The sequence below is a fragment of the Vipera berus genome (genome assembly GCF_964194415.1).
Source record: "Vipera berus genome assembly, chromosome: 2".
Lineage (NCBI taxonomy): Eukaryota > Metazoa > Chordata > Lepidosauria > Squamata > Viperidae > Vipera > Vipera berus.
This window is the reverse complement of record NC_138203.1, coordinates 225,133,260-225,149,193: the sequence shown is the minus strand read 5'-3', so window position 1 is coordinate 225,149,193 and position 15,934 is coordinate 225,133,260. Positions and strand designations below refer to the sequence as shown.

The window sequence follows — 15,934 nt, the reverse complement described above, 5'->3', positions numbered from 1 at the left end:
TAACCCTTCAGTTATTACTCTTCATGATGGACAGGAATTTGACTCTGTATTAAAATACTCTTAAATTTAGACAATAGCAATGTTGAATAAACATGTTTTTTTAAAAAAAAATCTTATACATTCTGTGTACATTCTTTCAGAACTTGCACTGGATGAACTGTATCCTTTGGAGCCTGAAGTCAATGACCAGGAAATGGATTGCAGATAATTGTTTTTCAATAATGTATTTGTTTATATTCCAAGAAAAGGTTACTATTGAAATGTAATTCAATGTGCTTTTTAAAATTTACAATTTAATGCAGAAAATGTTTCCTTTATTAATTACAGAAACCATCACAACCCAAGCAATATATTACTTTTGTATTGAATAAATTCCCATAATGAAACATAAATTCCCAAAGAATATATTAAAAATTATATTTATAAACTTTAATCATTGTGCCTGAAGAGTTATTTACAATTATGATTAGAAGTAGGTGAGAGTCAGGACTATTTTTTCTCATTAAATCTCCAAGTACCATTTGATTAATCTGATTTCCTTAAAAGTTGATAATGCTTTATGAATTAATATTGTCTTTTTTAATTAACAAGGACAATTTAATATCTATCTCACTGGTCCAATTACAGAAAAATGCTCGTATTTTTTAATACTGTTTCATGTATACTGTATACCAATGGGTAAAACTGAAATCACTCGTGCTTATTTCTAAATAAATCTCTGTCAACACTAAATGAAAGGATAGAAAATCAAGGTAATAGGTATTTGTAATCTGTTGTTTACTGTGAAAAAAGTGATAAAAGTAATAAATCCTGAATCTTCTTTTTCTGTGACTAGAAATTACAATTAACATTATATGTTTTTTGTTTTCATCTTTTTGGAGAGTTCCAGTTCATTTCTATTCTCAATAGGGCATTTTTAATCCTTAATTTAAGTGGCATTTGGAATTCTGCATATCAAATACTATATAAGGATGGGGGTCCTTGCTATAGAAATCAAAGAGTTCCTTAGAAGTCGGATGAAGTTAAAATAGGCTGTAGCAGCTTTTCTCTGGTAAAATGGCTTATGTATCACAGTAATACAATCCCATAATTTTAGCATTCACTTGTTAAACAAGAAATGTATATTTAGCGTCAATGTGAGGAAATATACCCTATAATATTAATTGTCAGAATCTTTTATTTTGCATTGTTGTAGTCTATTATTGTAGGAATTATATACTGTAGTTGAACAATGTCACTTAACAATTCTTCTCTGATACTGAAAAATTAAGCAATATTGGACTAGATTAATATTTGGATGGAAAGTCTTGAGTCATTTTTAGGATTAGAGATTAAACAAGAAAGTTTCAAAAAATATATAGGAAAAGGCAGCAGTGGCAAGCCATCTCTGAATTGTTGCCAAGAAAACAAAATTGATGCGTCCATGAAGTCACCAGGATATTTTCTATGCAAGTTAGCTGTTTCAAGTGTAGTGGTACTACTACATCTCCAGGCTTGCACAGCCAAGCTGTGGTAATGCTTGTAATATTACTAATGTTCTTCCTTTCAACTACAGGGACTAGACCTTAAGGTGTTGAATGATCTATCTACGATTCCTACTCTATATTCCACCAGTATTCCCCTCCCTTTTTAAAGCCATCCAACCATTTACATTCCTTGAGGGTTAAGGAAAAATAGTTCAATTGAACCACCTTTTTTTCTTGCTGTAATGAATGTATTTTAAGTCGACACTGTCTTAGACAATAGCATTCTAAGAAGATATTCCATAGTAGAGAGCCATTTGAATATATATGTGTTTTAAAGATCATCAAAAGTTCAAGCTTGCTTATGTTGTGTACCTTAATTAATAATTCATTTTAATTATTTAGCAGCCAAATCCAGGAAATCACTGACTAGCAACTCACTAAACAGTGCAATTGTGCCATTGTGACTATAATGTCAACATCTTTGTTTCATAAACCAGTGCAATGGGCTGAACCAAATAATCAGTGTGGTAAGAAAAGAAAATTTAATTAGAATGCCATGTTTGTTTCAAGTTCAATATAATTACGTTGCGCACAGATTTTAGCCGCCAGATTTAGAAGCTGGTATGAGTCAGCAGAAGTAGAACAACTAGGGAAAAAGCTCAGATATGGCCTTGGAATGAAGAAATGAGGGCCGATGAGCTGACATGGCTGATAGCAAGGTCTCTTGTGGGGTCTGGATGTAGGCAGCATTTCTATGAGTCAGGTCTTGTATATAGGGGGCAAGGGGGACCCACCACTTCAGTTGCTGGAGGATAGATAGATAGATAGATAGATAGATAGATAGATAGTCTTGTCATTTTTTCTGTGGGCATATTGACACATTAAAAATGAAATTTAGTTGCTTGCTCTCAAAGTACACATAACACATTTAAACCTGCTATATACAACATATGTATAAACCTACACACATATAAATACATATAAATATTAATCATTGTCCATCTTGAATACATAGCGGAAAGAGGAAGCTTGAGAGTTCACAAGGTTAATACTGTATGGAACAAAAGTATGACTAAATCTGAAAGTTGCTTCATATACCACAGAGCCTCCTCCCAGAAGATAACAAGGAAAACAGGTCATGATGTGTGGTGTTTCAGACAATCTTGCGGACCCTGCTCAAGCAGTGCTTGTATACTATGTCCTGGATGGAAGGGAGGGAACTGCCAATAATCTTTTCTGCCATCCTCATCACTCTGCACCGCCTGTCTGAAGCAGTAATGCTTCCAAACCAGACTAATGCAATGTCACAGGATGCTGTCAATCATCCCTCTGTAGCAAATGGTAAGCACGGGAAGGAAGGCGTACTTTTTTCATGGGACACAGAAAATACAGGCGCTGCTGTGCCAGCTTCACCAATGTCTCACTGTTGAGCGACCAAGCCAGCCTACTCGTTAACTGCACACCCAGGAATTTGATGCTGGTAACCATCTCCACAGATGAACCATCAATGCGCAGAGGAGTGCGGCTGTGCCTGCCTTTTCTGAAATCGACAATGATCTCTTTGGTTTTTCCAGTGTTTAAAACTAGGCTGTTTTTCTTACACCAGTTCACCAAACCTCAACCTCCTTGCGATAAGTACCCTCATTGTCATCATGAATAAGGCCCACTACTGGGTCTTATTATAATAAGACATGCTGCTTGTCTAACCTGTGAAAGAGACAGGCAGCCACGTTTTAGCAAGTGTTGCAGAACGTGCTATTTGCAGAGTGCTAGAAGCTTTGGTTAGAGAAAAACATAATAGTAATCATACAAGAGAATTAAGTGTGGTTGTAATTACCTGGTGCTGGAGGGAGAAGAAGCTGAAGACGATAGTGGGAGGTTTTTCCCTGGCAGAAGAGAAACAAAATCTCAGACAAAGTTTGCAGACAGATACTTGGAGTTTTGAAGTTACCTCAGATCACGAAGGCCTGGAAAAAAGGCCCAGAGGGAGATGTATCACACAGTGTCTATGCAGAGGCCAGCTGCCAAGATCCAAACAGAAAAAACTTGCTGAATACTTTCCACAGCAGTACAACCAATTCCCTTGGGGAATGGGCTAAAAGAAGAAAAAGGTGGGAAAGCTCATAACTTAGCACTGGACCAAGGGTTTGTTATTGAATAGCCCTGAATAACGGCTGGGAGAAAGTGACCCATTTGTAAATGGGAGTTCCTACTTGCTGTAAGTAGTACTTCCTGTAGTAAAACAATCAGAAAAGCCCCTACTATCTCTGTCATTGTGAAGCAGTTGTCCTTAGTTAAACAGACATCCAGCTGCCAAAGGACCCATGGCCACACTGTGACACACTTAAGGTTGATATAATGTTATGTCTGGGAAAAGATAGTAATTTTAGACCCTCTCAAACAAAAAAACCTCTTCAGGTAACTTCTCCAAAACGGCTACATTGGAAACTGGAATTCAACAATAGGAAACCACAAATCATATATTAAATCCAGTTGTGGATCGCCTGGTATGAGCTTCCATCTCTGCTTTCATGTCTGGAAAGAATTTTTTAAAAACCACTTGGTGCCAAGAATTCCATAAATAAAAACAAATGCTAATTCCTCAGATACTGAAGTTCAAGACCAGAATCAAGACTCCATCGTGAAACTCAGTTTCACTTCTGCAGCTGGACATCCAGGACAAAATACTTCTGAAAGATAATCAAGGGAGAAAAGCATAATTATGCCTTTAGAGATTGCTTTATTCCTAACTGATTTTTAAAGCAAACAAGCATAGATACCGGTAGTGTGATGTGCCAATCCATTAAATATATGCTTTCCCTATACCACTCGGCCATATTGTAAGGCTTCAAAGTATCTCTAGCCTCTTTTCTTCCAGGAGAAAATCATGTTGTTGTTGTTGTTAGCTGCAACGTCGTGTCCGGCCCATCGCGACCCTATGGACAATGTTCCTCCAGGCCTTCCTGTCCTCTACCATCTTCTGGAGTCCATTTAAGCTCACCCCTACTGCTTCAGTGACTCCATCCAGCCACCTCATTCTCTGTCGTCCCCTTCTTTTATTGCCCTCAATCTTTCCCAGCATTAGGCTCTTCTCCAGTGAGTCCTTCCTTCTCATTAGGTGGCCAAAGTATTTGAGTTTTAGCTTCAGGATCTGGCCTTCTAAAGAGCAGTCAGGGTTGATCTCCTCTAGGACTGACCGGTTTGATCGCCCTGCAGTCCAAGGGACTCACAGGAGTCTTCTCCAGCACCATAGTTCAAAGGCTTCAATTCTTTGGTGCTCAGCCTTTCTTATGGTCCAACTTTCACTGCCATACATTGCAACTGGGAAGACCATAGCCTTGACTATACGCACTTTTGTTGACAGGGTGATGTCTCTGCTTTTTAGTGTGCTGTCTAGATTTGCCGTGGCTTTCCTCCCCAGGAGCAAGCGTCTTTTAATTTCTTGGCTACAGTCCCCATCTGCAGTGATCTTGGAGCCCAGGAAAATAAAATCTGTCACTACCTCCATTTCTTCCCCATCTATTTGCCAGGAATTGAGAGGGCTGGATGCCATGATCTTGGTTTTCTTAATGTTAAGTTTCAACCCAAGTTTTGCACTCTCTGTTATGACTCAGGGCCAGCCGGTGGGTCCGGCAGCCGGTTCAGATGTATCGGATGACTCAGATGAGGGGGAGGAGGAGGGTGTGGAAGACGAACCGGCTGATGATGGCTTGGAGGCTTCGCAGAGCCCTCAGCCGGGGCCCTCTTCTCAGCTGCGTGAGCCCGATAGTGCGGAGGATGATGACCCACAGCTGGCCCTGTTCAAGGACGCCTGACGCAGGAGGCAGTCGAGCAGGAACAAACAAAGAAAGGCTGTGGGACTCCTCGGGAGGAGGCACAGGGAGACCACGCCCTGAACTCTAAATAAAAGGAGTGTTTGGGGAGGGGCTGGTTGCTGAAAGCAACCCTTCCGCTTGAGGATTCAAGTTCCTGTGTTTCTTGTTCTGTTGTTTTGCTTGTGAATTAAACTTGGCAGACGCTTTGCAACCTCAGACGCTCTCCAGTCTCTACTGCTTGAACAGGGGTTTGCCTTATCACAAGGCCGGTAGTTGGCTGGTTCAGAACAGTTTGCTTTCAGCCTCCCACCCCTTACTACTACGATGGAGCAGCTTCTTGCCGAAAATGCTCAGCTCACCCAGCAACTCACTTTGCTGGCAGCTCAGGTGGCTCAACTGCAAGCTCAGGTACATGCTGCACCCCCACCCAGGAGGAAATGTCAGATAGCTATGCCGGATAAATTTGCTGGCAATCCAGAACTGTTTCCTGCCTTCCTGGGACAATGCCAGCTTTTTATCAGCGTGAGAGCAGCTGATTTCCCCACTGACCGAGATAAGGTGGGATTCGTGTTGAGCCTTCTGTCGGGGGATGCAGCTCGTTGGGGCACGCCTCTGCTGGCACAGCCTAGCCCTTTGTTGGATAACTTTGGGGGGGTTTGTGACCATATGCGCCTCATGTACGAGGACCCGATTAAGGCGCAGACTGCCACCCGACGCCTGAAAGCTTTGAGGCAGGGTCAGCGCCCCCTACAGGCCTATATCAGCGATTTCCGGCTGCTTAGCCAGGATTCCGCCTGGAATGAGGCTGCGCTCGTGGATGCCTTCCAGGATGGCTTGTCAGAGGAGATGTTGGATGAGCTGGCCCGCGTGGACATTCCCTCAGACCTGAATGGGCTGATCCATCTTTGTCTGCGGATCGATGCCCGGCTGCAGCAGCGAAAGAGTCGCCGTGCCACCCCACAGACCCCTGCCGCTCCTGTTGAGCGTGTGCCCCCAGTCCAGAGGGAGGAGCCAATGGAGCTGGGTGCCGTCAGGTCCCGTCTATCGGTGACGGAAATGGATAGACGACGATCGGAGGGGTTGTGTTTTTACTGTGGGGACCCTGGACATTTGGCTGCTTCTTGTCCAAAGAAGCGTCAGCGGGCATCAGTGACCAAGCCGGCCCCGAGAAAGTCCCCTGCTTTGCTGTCGGGAAACGGCCCGAGCCCGATCTAGACGGTGTGATAGATCGGACGACCCACCACGACCACGCCGAGCGACGCCATTCCGACGGTGCCTGTGAACCTCCACGGCATTTGATTTTGGAGGCACGTCTGATCCTTCCTGGCAAGCCAGAGGGGATTCCGGTCCATGCCTTAATTGACTCTGGGGCTACCACTAACTTTATGGACTCGGCCTTCGTGGCCAAATGGGCTGTTCCCCAGTGTCCGGTGGATCCGCCCATGCTAGTGGAGACTATTGATGGTCGAGTGCTCCTGTCCGGGCCTATTACGGCCGCCACGCAACCAGTGTGTATGGCCATCAGTTCCCATGTGGAGGCCATTCAGTTCTACATCACTTCGGATCTGCACTTCCCCGTGGTCCTGGGACTGGCGTGGCTCCGGGCGCATGATCCACAGATCTATTGGTCTCAGAACTTGGTCACCTTCCCAAGTTTGCAGTGCGTGGACCACACCCGCCATATCTGTGCCGGCCAGGTGGAGGGTTCCTCAGGGGTTTCCTTGCCTCCCGAACTGTCCGACTTTGCTGATGTGTTCAGCGAGTCAGAGGCGGACCAAGTACCCCCGCACAGGCCCTATGACTGTTCCATTGATCTAGTCCCTGATGCGCCTCTCCCAGTGGGACGTTTGTACTCCATGTCGGAGCCCGAGTTGGCTGCATTGCGGGACTTCCTGACAAAGAATTTGGCTCGTGGTTTCATCCGGCCCTCGTCCTCGCCAGTGTCTGCGCCCGTGCTCTTCGTCAAAAAGAAGTCGGGCGAGTTACGGCTCTGCTGTGACTACCGGAAACTCAACGCCATCACGGTGCGTAACCGCTACCCGCTGCCCCTCATCTCCGAGCTCTTGGACCGACTCCGGGAGGCTAAGATCTTCACGAAACTGGACCTGCGTGGAGCTTACAACCTCGTCAGGGTTCGGCCGGGTGATGAGTGGAAGACGGCGTTCGGTACTCGCTATGGACATTTCGAGTACACGGTGATGCCGTTTGGCCTGACCAACGCCCCCGCTGTGTTTCAGCATTTTATGAACGACATCTTTCGAGATCTGTTGGACCAGTTTGTCGTGATTTACCTGGACGACATCCTGATTTACTCCCCGTCGCGTGAAGCGCATCATCAGCATCTCCGTCACGTCCTGCAGCGCCTCCGGAAACATCGGCTGTTTGCCAAGTTGGAGAAGTGCCAGTTCTACCAGGTGACCATCGATTTCCTGGGTCACCGCATTTCTCCTGAGGGCATCGCCATGGAACCGAGTAAAGTTGAGTCGTTGCAGAGTTGGCAACCCCCGCGTCGCGTGAAGGATGTTCAGCGACTTCTTGGATTTGCCAACTACTATCGAACATTCATCCCTGGCTTTGCTGCCTTGACAGCCCCCCTCACCCGGCTCCTGCAGAAGAAGACTCGGTTCCAGTGGAACGCCCCCGAACAACAGGCATTCCAAGCTTTGAAGGACGCCTTCATGAAGGAGCCCATCTTGAAGCATCCTGACCCGCAACGGCCGTTTGTCGTGGAGGCGGACGCCTCCGACATTGCCATTGGGGCCGTGTTACTCCAGGCAGCGACGCCCAACGGTACCCTTTTCCCTTGCGCGTATCACTCTCGGAAATTGAATCCCTCGGAGCGCAACTATACCATCTGGGAGAAGGAGCTGCTGGCCATCAAGGCGGCGTTCGAGGCTTGGAGGCATCATCTGGAGGGGGCGCAGCATCAAATCGAGGTCCGGACGGACCACAAGAATCTGGAAAGCCTGCAGACCGCTCGGAATTTGAACCAACGCCAGATCCGGTGGTCCCTCTTCTTTGCGAGGTTTGACTTCCGGGTGCGGTACATACCAAGCGGGCACAACCAGAGAGCGGATGCTCTGTCCAGGAAGCCCGAGTACACCCGAGTGGAAGACAAGCTTCCGCCCAGGACAGTGATCCCCGTCGAGTCTTTTGCTGCGGTGCGGGAGCCGGTGGATATACGGGCTCGGATCCGGGAGGCGCAGCAGCAGGAGGCGTGGGTGGCTCAGCGGAAGGAAGAGGTGGGGCCAGATTCGCCTTGGTCGGTCACGGATGGACTTCTGTATTATCGTGACCGGCTCTATGTTCCGGGAGGGCCACTCAGGGGACTCGTCCTCAGCCAGTGTCATGATAACCCGGCTGCGGGGCATTTTGGCCTGTTCAAGACTCTGAACCTGGTCTCCCGTACCTTCTGGTGGCCCCGAGTCCGACACGACGTCCAGTCTTATGTCACCTCTTGCATCCCATGCAGGCAGGCCAAGTCAGCGACAGGGGCCCCGCCTGGTTTACTGCAGCCTTTGCCAACACCCAAGAGACCCTGGGGGGCTGTGTCCATGGACTTTTTGACGGATCTACCCCCATCCTCCGGCTTCACGACAGTGTTTGTGGTGGTGGACATGTTGACCAAGATGGCGCACTTCATCCCCTGTCGCGGCTTACCGTCAGCTCGCGCCACTAGTCGCATGTTCATCCAACAGGTGTTCCGGCTGCACGGCCTTCCTGATAGAGTCGTCTCCGATAGGGGGGCCCAGTTTACAGCCCGCTTCTGGCAGGAGTTGATGCGGGCGTTGGACATTAAGGTTTGCCTCTCGTCCGCGCATCATCCTCAGACCGACGGGGGTACCGAGAAGGTCATCGGCATCTTAGAGCAGTATCTGCGCTGCTACGTTAACCTGCAGCAGGACAATTGGGTGGACTATTTGGCCATAGCCGAGTTTGCCTTTAACAACTCGCAGCACACCTCCACGCAGATGACACCGTTCTTGGCCAACGTGGGTTATCACCCCCGGTTTTTCCCCCTTTCTCCCGTGGACTCACCGGAGCCGGCAGCGAACGAATTCATGGCGGAGTTACAGGCGATCCATCGGTTGGTGCGACGGCAGCTGGAGAAGGCCAAGGCCGACTACAAGAGGTTCGCCGATCGGTCGAGAAGGGATACGCCTCCACTATCGGTGGGGGATCGGGTCTGGCTGTCCACCAGGAACCTACCATCCACTCGGCCGGTGAGGAAGCTGGACCACCGTTACCTTGGACCGTTCCCAGTCGAGGCCGTCATCAATCCGGTCGCCTATCGTTTAACTCTGCCACGTTCCCTGCGCGTGCATCCCGTCTTCCATCGGTCCTTGTTGGTCCCCGAACAACCGGCTTGTCCACTTCGCCAAGCGGAACCTCCCCCATCAGGACCTCGTGATGGAGGCAGCACCCCCGAGTACGAGGTCGCCAGCATCCGGGATTCCCGCTGGCTGAAAGGTCGCTTCCAGTACCTGATCGAGTGGAAAGGGTACGGGCTGGAGGACTTCACATGGGAAGACGCGACCGCCGTTCATGCCCCTGCGTTGGTGACAGCGTTTCACGAACAATTCCCATCCCGACCGCATCCGGATCGGCAGCCCCGGGGGAAGGGCCCTGCGGTGCGGGATAGTGTTATGACTCAGGGCCAGCCGGTGGGTCCGGCAGCCGGTTCAGATGTATCGGATGACTCAGATGAGGGGGAGGAGGAGGGTGTGGAAGACGAACCGGCTGATGATGGCTTGGAGGCTTCGCAGAGCCCTCAGCCGGGGCTCTCTTCTCAGCTGCGTGAGCCCGATAGTGCGGAGGATGATGACCCACAGCTGGCCCTGTTCAAGGACGCCCGACGCAGGAGGCAGTCGAGCAGGAACAAACAAAGAAAGGCTGTGGGACTCCTCGGGAGGAGGCACAGGGAGACCACGCCCTGAACTCTAAATAAAAGGAGTGTTTGGGGAGGGGCTGGTTGCTGAAAGCAACCCTTCCGCTTGAGGATTCAAGTTCCTGTGTTTCTTGTTCTGTTGTTTTGCTTGTGAATTAAACTTGGCAGACGCTTTGCAACCTCAGACGCTCTCCAGTCTCTACTGCTTGAACAGGGGTTTGCCTTATTACAAGGCCGGTAGTTGGCTGGTTCAGAACACTCTCCTTCTTCACCCGCAACAAGAGGCTCTTTAGTTCCTCTTCACTTTCTGCCATTAGAGTGGTATCATCTGCATATCTTAGGTTGTTGATGTTTCTTCTGGCAATCTTAATTCCAACTTTTGATTCATCTAGCCCTGCCTTTCACATGATGTGCTCTGCATATAGGTTAAATAGGCAGGGCGACAGTATACAGCCTTGCCGGACTCCTTTCCCAATTTTGAACCAATCAGTGGTTCTGTGTCCAGTTCTCACTGTTGCTTCTTGGCCCACATATAGGTTTCTCCAGAGACAAATAAGATGGTCTGGTACGCCCATCTCTTTAAGAACTTGCGACAGTTTGTTATGATCCACACAATCAAAGGCTTTAGCATAGTCAATGAAGCAGAAGTAGATGTTTTTCTGGAACTCCCTAGCTTTCTCCATGATCCAGCGTATGTTGGCAATTTGATCTCTAGTTCCTCTGCCTCTTCGAAATCCTGCCTGTACTTCTGGTAGTTCTCGATCCACATACTGCTGGAGTCTAGCTTGTAGAATTTTAAGCATAACTTTACTAGCATGAGAAATGAGTGCAATGGTGCGATAGTTTGAACATTCTTTAGCACTGCCTTTCTTTGGAATTGGAATGTAAACTGATCTTTTCCAATCCTGTGGCCACTGTTGAGTTTTCCAAATTTGCTGGCAAATTGAGTGTAGCACTTTTACTGCATCGTCTTTTAAGATTTTGAATAGCTCAGCTGGAATTCTGTCACCTCCACTAGCTTTGTTGTTGCTCAGCTTTTCCAAGGCCCACTTCACTTCACATTCTAGGATGTCTGGCTCCAGGTCAGTGACCACCTCATTGTGATTATCAGGGACATTAAGCTCATTCTTATATAGTTCCTCTGTGTAATTTTGCCACCTCTTCTTAATCTCTTCTGCCTCTGTTAGGTCCCTGCCATTTTGGTCCTTTATCATGCCCATTTTTGCATGAAACATTCCCTTCATCTCTCCAATTTTCTTGAAAAGATCTCTGGTCCTCCCTATTCTTTTGTTTTCTTCTATTTCTTTGCACTGTTCATTTAAGAAGGCATTCTTATCTCTTCTAGCTATTCTCTGGAATTCTGCATTCAATTGGGCGTACCTTTCTTTTTCTCCCTTGCCTTTCGCTTCCCTCCTTTCCTCAGCTATTTGCAAAGCTTCCTCAGACAGCCATTTTGCTTTCTTGCATTTCTTTTTCTTTGGGATGGTTTTGGTTGCTACCTGTTGTACAATGTTGCGAACCTCTGTCCATAGTTCTTCAGGCACTCTGTCTATCAGATCTAATTCCTTAAATCTATTTGTCACCTCTTTTCCCTACGTTCTTCAGTTTAAGCCTAAACTTTGCAATGAGAAGCTCATGGTCTGAGCCACGGTCAGCTCCTGGTCTTGTTTTTACTGACTGTATAGAGCTTCTCCATCTTTGGCTCCAGAGCATATAGTCAATCTGATTTCTGTGTTGACCATCTGGTGATGTCCATGTGTAGGGCCGTCTCTTGGGTTGTTGGAAAAGAGTGTTTGCTATCACCATCGTATTCTCTTGACAGAATTCTATCAGCCTGTGCCCTGCTTCATTTTGTACTCCAAGGCCAAACTTGCCTGTTATTCCGGTTATCTTTTGGCTTCCTACTTTAGCATTCCAATTCCCCATGATGATAAGGACATCATTTTTTGGTGTTAGTTCTATAAGGTGCTGTAGAGCTTCATAGAACTGGTCAATTTCATCCTCTTCAGCACTGGTGGTTGGGGCATAGACTTGGACTACTGTGATATTGAATGGTTTGCCTTGGATTCGAACTGTGATCATTCTGTCATTTTGGGGATTGTATCCCAGTATTGCTTTTCCTACTCTTTTATTGACTATGAAGGCTACTCCATTTCTTCTGAGGGATTCTTGCCCGCAGTAGTATACCTGATGGTCATCTGAATTAAATTCACCCATTCCTGTCCATTTTAGTTCGCTGATACCTAAGATGTCGATGTTCAGTCTTGTCATCTCTTGTTTGACCACGTCCAGCTTTCCTTGATTCATGGATCTTACATTCCAGGTTCCTATGGAGAAAAAATCTTTACAGCATCGGACTTTCCTTTCACCACCAGACACATCCACAGCTGAGTGTCCTTTCGGCTTTGGTCCAGTCGCTTCATTCTTTCTGGCGCTACTAGTACTAGCCCTCTGCTCTTCCCCAGTAGCATATTGGATGCCTTCCGACCTGAGGGGCTCATCTTCCAGCGTCATATCGTTTTGCCTTTTGGTACTGTCCATAGGGTTTTCATGGCAAAGATACTGGAGTGGGTTGCCATTTCCTTCTCCAGTGGATCACGTTTTGTCAGAACTCTCTGCTATGACCTGTCAGTCTTGGGTGGCCCTGCATGGCATAGCTCATAGCTTCATTAAATTACGCAAGCCCCTTCGCCACAACAAGGCAGTAATCCATGAATTTCACAACTTTCTTTTGTTCAGCACTTGTATCAGATCTTAAGACACACAAGATAAATACACTGTATGTACAATTTAGATCAGGGAGAAGTAGAATCTGGCTCTCAAGATGTCAGATTGCAATTCCCATCACCCATTACCAATTTTAGCCTAGTGCACATGAAAGATCTGTGACTAAAGGCTGCAATGAAGGCCTGGATAAAAGCACGGATATTTTAGATTGAAGCCTTCCGGATTTGAAAGTACCTCAGTACAGGATAGTCCTTGACGTATGACCAAAATTGGGACTGGAACTCCCTTTGCTAAGCAATGCCGTTAAGTGAACCGTGCCCGATTTTATGTCCTTCTTCTCCATTTACTTGCTTATAGGAAGCCTCCTGAGAAGGTTGCAAATTGTCGTGTGACCCTGGGACACTGCAATTGTCATAAATACGTAGCGGTTGCCAAGTACACAATAATACGACAGAGGGGATGTTGCGATGGTTATAAGTGTGAGGACTGGCCAGTAAATCCCTTTTTCAAAGCTGTTGTAACCAAATAGTTGTTAAATGCATGGTTCTGAGTCAAGGACTACCTGTAAGTTCCTTTCTCTATATTTTATCCTATGGAAGTATAAATTTGAAATCTTGTGTTTTGACTTCTGCCCGCTTTGTATTTCTTTTATCCCTTCCTTGTGCCTAATCGTGAAAATTCAATGCCTGCGTGTGATTTTGGGAAAGGCTCTGATTCTAAACGTAGCTTTGATGAGATCTGGTTCTCTCCAGCCTTAACTTCAGCTTCTGACTGTGTTTGGATTTTATGGCATATGTACTTTAGTTATGTTACATCCTGTTAAAAATATTTTTTTCTCTATCGTTATTTATTAATCCTTTTTGTAACTTGCCATTTTAAAATAAAGTTTCCGTGTTTTCTTTCTCTTCTGACTGATGGGAAAGGAAGCTTTCTGGCGTCATCTTCTGTTCAGTAGAGAGATGAATCCTTTTTTTTCTGAATGCGTTCAAGATTAATCATAGAACATTAATCAAGATCATATCCATTCTTGTTTTTGATCGCTAACATTGTCATGAGGAGTAGGGTGCAATTGTTTTTATCAGTACTTGTTCAGTGAACTACACTGCTGGTAAGATGTTTCCCTCGTCTATCACTATTTTGTGGTAGGAGGGTGAATCTCCATTCACAGCATTCACAGCTTCTGGAGGCCGGTTGTTCCACTGATTAATTGTTCTAACTGTCAGGAAGTTTCTCCTTAGTTCTAGGTTGCTTCTCTCTTTGGTTAGTTTCCATCCGTTGCTTCTTGTCCTGCCTTCAGGTGCTTTGGAGAATAGCTTGACTGCCTCTTCCTTGTGGCAACCCCTGAGATATTGGAACACTGCTATCATGTCCCCCCTCGTTCTTCTCTTCATTAAACTAGATATACCCAATTCCAGCAACCGTTCCCTATATGTCTTAGCCTCCAGTCCCCTAATCATCTTTGTTGCTCTTCTCTGTACCCTTTCTAGAGTCTCAACATCTTTTTTACATCGTGATGACCAAAACTGGATGCAGTATTCCAGGTGTGGCCTGACCAAGGCATTGTAAAGTGGTATTAGTACTTCACATGATCTTGATTCTATCCCTCTGTTAATGCAGCCTAGCACTGTGTTGGCTTTTTTGGCAGTTGCAGCATACTGCTGGCTCATATTGAAGTGATTGTCCACTGGGACTCCGAGATACCTCTCACAACTACAGATGGTTCTGTGCCTGAATAGAGTGGAGGATATTGTGTTGGGTAGACTGAACTTCCCTGTGGCTGTATTGTCCCAAGATGGTCAAGGTATGGCCACAGCAGGAGCTGAAGCTGTCTCCATGACAGTTATAAAGAAAAGGAGGACATACACATATAAAACAGTATAAAGTCATTATGAGAAATATACTTGCATTTTCCAATTTATACAGAAATACTAGAAGGACCTCCTATCCAAAGGAGTTCTCACTTGGAAATGGCCTGAATTTACACCCCCCCCCCCATATTTATTTACAATGAAATTTGAAACCCAATTTCACTCAAGTGCAGTTTTAACAGGGCTCTAGCCTTTCTGCAATACATCTTTTTCTAGAGCCTTATCTTATATTGGCACCATGAACCTCCAAACAGTCAAGTGGATCAGAGTCATTCATCTCCCTCCCACTCAATCTCCCTCTATTGATGGTATGAAGTGTTGATTGGGACAGTCTGAAGTCAAAATGCAACTAGATTTATCTGGGTGAAATTACTGACCTCTTTGTTATTGGAAATCTTGAACAATCGAGTTTCCTAATGTGGTTTGCATCTGTTTCATATCCTGTTTGTCAATAAGACATGGCTGCGGGCCTGGAGGACAATAATTGGAGGAAGCATTCATTCTTTTGATTTTAGAACATCTGAGTACAACTTCGAGAATACTCTTTGCCAGATTCAATTTAATCATTTGGTCAAGGATAACATAAAAAAAGAACAAAACCTAAGCAAAATAGAAATGTTCTCTCAATGGCACCATACAGAAAATTTCAATTTCATTTACCATGTATGGATGTAGTTTTCTGTTGTTCATACTAAACTAAATGGGCCCAGAAACTGAGATGAGAATGGCTAAAAAATGAGAGTAAAACCATGGTATTGTTTAAAACTAAGACATTGTTCCTAACCAAAGCTAAATGGCAGGAGTCTGGAAAATGATTTATTTGACAGATGTCAGCCCCCATCTAGTTTTAATATGGCAGAATTTAGCAATATGTAAGGAGGTGGCATCTGAATGTTCTGAAAGGAGAGCTTGTATGTAATAAGGAGCCACATGTCCGGGATATATTGCTATATGAAAGCCAATGAAATGAGCTGCCTGAAATAGAATAAGACATGAATACAATAGATTGTACAGTGTTTGTGCACAAACACTTAATTGGGCAGCACAGAGTATTTATTTCTACCTGCCTTCTAAATTCTAGAACCGTGGTGGCAAACCTATGGCATGCATGCCACAGGTGGCATGCAGAGCCCTCTCTGTGGACATGCATCGACCCAGTCCTAGGTCTTC

The 15,934-nt window shown here is 45.9% G+C and overlaps 1 protein-coding gene across 1 annotated transcript in view; it reads right to left on the bottom strand.

Moving 5' to 3' along the window:
- The window catches only part of SHISA5 (shisa family member 5), a 62,184-nt gene that overhangs the window by 5,969 nt on the left and 40,281 nt on the right, over nt 1-15,934 (bottom strand). The window lies entirely within an intron of this gene.